The following is a 4,722-nucleotide window of genomic DNA, read 5'->3' as shown; positions in this document are numbered from 1 at the left end:
AAAAAAAAAAAAAAAAAAGACACAGGGGCGCCTGGGTGGCTCAGTCAGTTAAGCATCTAACTCTTGATCTCAGCTCAGGTCATGATCTCAGGGTTGTGATAATAAGCCCCACATCAGGCTCTGAGCTCAGCGTGAGTCTGCTTGAGATTCTCTGACTCCCTCTCCATCTGCTCCTTCCCCTGCTCTGTCTCTCTCTCTCTCTCTCTGTCAAATAAAATCTTTTAAAAAAATAAATAAGACACAAAATACTTAGACTATATAAATATTTAAACTTCTATATGAAAAGCCATCAACAAAGTTGAAAACAAACAAGAAATGGGGTATTGCAGTATATATAGCCAAGATTAATATAGAGACTATAAAAAATACACCTGCAAATCAACTGGACAATGAAATAGAAAAATGGACAAAGAATATGAAGAAATAAAAGTGGCCACATGAAAAGCAGCTCAATTTCATTAGCAATCATGAAATTTTTTTTTAAAAGCTATTATTTTTTTCCCCTCAAGTTGCTAAAACTGTAAAACTGACAATATGAAATGTTGAAGTGGGTCCAAGGACTTTCAATCACCGAGGAGAGGGCAATTTGGCAATATCTACGTAAAATGCACACGCCTTTTGCCTCAGCGATTCTCCTTCTAGTTATCTGTTCCAGAGAAAAACCCACTCAGGTAGGCTTAAATGAGGCATGAATGAGGATGTCCCTTGTTTGCCATAGCACAGAGTTGGAAACCAGCCAGATCTATGAATAGGGGAACAGCTGAGATATGAAATAGGATTTATCCACATTACAAATTCTTTCCAGAACTTAAATGAATCAGATCTAGAGAAACTGAGACAATGATCTCGGAGACGTTTAGTGAAAAAAGTAAGATGCGAAAGAACAGGTATGGTAGAAGCCACTATACACAACCTCCCCCAAATTTCAGCCCAGAAATTCACAACGTGCGAGAAGTAGTGAAACAGCACACTTCCCCACTGTTCTGTAAGAGGCACACTTCTTTGTTGTTATATATTGTTATAGCATCTTAAACTCCGAGCCCTCAACTCAAGTTGGCGGGAAATGAATCCTAAGTCATTCCCGAGGCATTGTTGCCCCTCGCCCCCTACCCAGAGTTTTACCCAGATTCCAGGAGTCCGTGCAGTGAGTGCCAAGGCTTACGAGGGCAAGGACTATGTCTCCATCTCCTTTACGTCCTCTGTATTTGGCTCAGTGGCTGTCAGAGAACGCCACTCAGGAAATGTCTGGGAAATGCACACCGTGGTCACACAGAGGGTAAGCGGCAGGGCCCAAAATCCAGATTCCTGCCCACTACTCTCTGCTGGAGAGGACTGGGTTTTCGGCCCATGCTTTGTGAGGTCTCCCGCTCTAGGCGGCATCCTGCGGTGATAAGGTTATTTTCAGAGCTGGCCTCACAGGCATGTAACGTGTGCGGTCGCATGGGGCCCTGTGCTCAGATGTACCACAATTGGTGCATCACCCCCTTCCTACTGAATATTGTCAGAGGAGACCGAGCGGAGAGTCGGGATTCACCTTTGACCACAGATAGAAGCAACCTCCCTCCCACGGTGTCTGTGGAAGCCACAAGGGGGAGGAGCAGTAGTGAGGCACTCCGGCCCTTACCGACTAGAGAGGTGTAAGAGGAAGAAGGTCTGTAGGCAGCCAGAACTCCCACTCCTGCTAATTACTGTGAGGGGCCCCCCTTAGTGTCAACTAAGGCCGAGTGGGGAACCTGGACTTCTTCCCTGACTTGTAGTACCAAGGAAGCTCCTCCATTTCCCCTGCTGGAGTGGTGAAAGGAAAGGAAAGGGGAAAGGAAAGGGGAAAGGAAAGAGGAAGGGAAAGGGGAAANCTTGTAGTACCAAGGAAGCTCCTCCATTTCCCCTGCTGGAGTGGTGAAAGGAAAGGAAAGGGGAAAGGAAAGAGGAAGGGAAAGGGGAAAGGAAAGGAAAGGAAAGGAAAGGGGAAAGGAAAGGGGAAAAGAAAGGGGAAAGGAAAGAGGAAAGGAGATGAAAGGAAATGAAAGGAGGAAAGGAAGGGAAGGGAAGGGGAGAGGAGAGGAGAGGAGAGGAGAGGAAGAAGAGAAGAGAAGAGAAGAGAAGAGAAGAGAAGAGAAGAAGTTTAAATAAGATCTGGGATCTCATAACATAATACCCAGAATGTCCAGATTTCGATAAAAAAAAATCGCTCATCACACCAGAAACAAGCAACAGTTTAAACTGCCAGACAACAATGAAAACAATCATGAGTTGCCGACAGCAAGACGACAAAGGCAGACGTATCTGCAAACGTTTTGACGCAGCCGTCGTAAACATGCTTCAACAAGCATTTATGAACATGCCTGAAACAAAATAAAAAAAGAGTCTCAGCAAAGAAACATTAGATAAGGAAGGGTGCCTGGGTGACTCAGTCGGTGAAGCATCTGCCTTCAGCTCAGACGATGATCCCAGGGTCCTGGGATCGAGCCCCACATCGGGCTCCCTGCTCAGCAGGGAGTCTGCTTCTCTCTCGCCCTCTGCTTGCCACTCCCCCTGCTTGTGCTTGCTCTCTCTCTGTCAAATAAATAAATAAAATCTTTTAAAAATTGTTTATTTTATTTATTTGAGACAGAGAGAGAATATGAGTGGGGGGAGAGGGGCAGAGGGAGAGAAGAGCGAGAAGCAGACTCCCCACTGAGCAGGGAGCCCAACGTGGGGCTCAATCCCAGGAGCCTGGGATCCTCATCTGAGCTGAAGGCAGATGCTCAACCGACTGAGTCACCCAGGCGCCTCTCGACTGACTTTTGATAAAGGCGCAAAAGCAATTCAGTGGAGAAAAACTGGCTTTTCAACAAATGGTTCTGGAGTAATTGGACATCCACAGGCCAAAAAAAAAAAAAAAAGAATCTTTATCTAAATCTAACACCTTCTACAAAAGTTAATTCAAAATGCATCATATACTTAAATGCAAAACATAAAGCTTTTAGGGGAAAAAATCATAGAAAATCTTCTGAACCTAGGGCTTGCCAAAGGGTTCTTCGATTTGACACCAAAAGCACAATCCATAAAAGGAAAAAAGTTGATAAATTGGCTTGCATCAAAATTAAACACTTTTGCTCTGTGAGAGACCCCGTTGAAAAGATGAAAGGACACGCTAGAGAGGGGGAGGAAATATTTGCAAACCACGTATCTGACGAAGGACTAGAATCTAGAATGTATAGAAAGCTCTTAAAATTCACCAGGTAAACAAACAACCTAATTAGAAAATGGGCAAAAGACATGAAAAGACATTTCAGTAGAGAGAATATAGGACGGGAAATAAACATTTAAAAGGATGTTCAGGGGCGCCTGGGTGGCACAGCGGTTAAGCGTCTGCCTTCAGCTCAGGGCGTGATCCTGGCGTTCTGGGATCGAGCCCCACATCAGGCTCCTCTGCTGTGAGCCTGCTTCTTCCTCTCCCACTCCCCCTGCTTGTGTTCCCTCTCTCCCTGGCTGTCTCTCTCTCTGTCGAATAAATAAAAAAAAATCTTTAAAAAAAAAAAAAAAAGGATGTTCAACATCACTACCCACAAGGAAAATGCAAATTAAAACAACAGTGAGGTATCCCTACAAATCTATCGGAATGGCTAAAACACAAAAGTTGCGACACCAGCGCAGAACAGGATGGGGAGAACTGGACCACCTACGTGTCGCTAATGGGAATGTAAAATGGATTAGTCACTCTGGAAAACAATTCAGTAGTTTCTTAAACAACCAAATATGCAGCAAACACGTGACCCAGCAGTTGTGCTCCCAAGCATTTATACTACAGAAACGAGGACTTCTGTTAACACAAAAGCTATACACAATCGTTTGTAGCAGTTTTATTTATAATAGCCAAAAATTGGAAACAACTCAGATGTCCTTTAAGGGGTGGGTGGTTAGACTGTAGTATATCATGGAATAGATACCACGGAATAGAACTCAGAAATAAAAAGGAACAAACTATTGATACACGTAACAACCTGGATGAATCTTGAGAGTATTATGCTGAGTGGAAAAAAAAAAAAAAAAAAACGCCTCTCCAAAAGGTTATGTACTATATAATTGCATTAGTATAACATTCTTGAAATGACAAAATGGAGTCCCTTTTTCAGAGACTAAGAAGGGGGTGGGGGAAGGGAAACATGAGGAATCCTTATAATGGGAATGTTCTGGATCTTGATTGCATCAATGTCAATATCCCGGTTGTTCTATTGCACTATCGTTTTACAATATGCTACCATTGGGAAAGACTGAGTAAAGGGCACACCTGACCTTTCTGTTTTATTTCTTATACGTATGAATGTACAATTATCTTAAAAGTTTAATTTAAAATGTGTGGTATAACACAGGGAAAATCATAAAAGCTGCTTTCCCTTCCCTATAGGGACCAGAAAGAAAAGGCCAAGTAGGCGGCAGTGTGTGGCTGTGTTTCTGGACCCTGATGAGTCAGTTCCTGGTTTTGCCTCCATCTGGCGGCTCCATGATCCCCTATGCCACTGGAACTCGAAAGACCCTCTGCTCTTACCTCTGACCCTAAGGTAGTCTCAAGGAAGAAGGACACAAATAGATGTTGACTGTTTTAGATGGAAGAACTTTAAATCAAGACAAAAGTGGGAGGAGGGAGGGAGTGGCAGAAAAACACCGAATAAGAAATTCGGGGATCTAGTTCTCACTCCGCTATCAACTGAACAAGTCTCCTAAATGCCAAGGGTTTCAATT

Source organism: Ailuropoda melanoleuca, chromosome 15 (assembly GCF_002007445.2).
Source record: "Ailuropoda melanoleuca isolate Jingjing chromosome 15, ASM200744v2, whole genome shotgun sequence".
Classification (NCBI taxonomy): domain Eukaryota; kingdom Metazoa; phylum Chordata; class Mammalia; order Carnivora; family Ursidae; genus Ailuropoda; species Ailuropoda melanoleuca.
The sequence above is the reverse complement of the archived record's forward strand: the minus strand, read 5'-3'. Positions refer to the sequence as shown.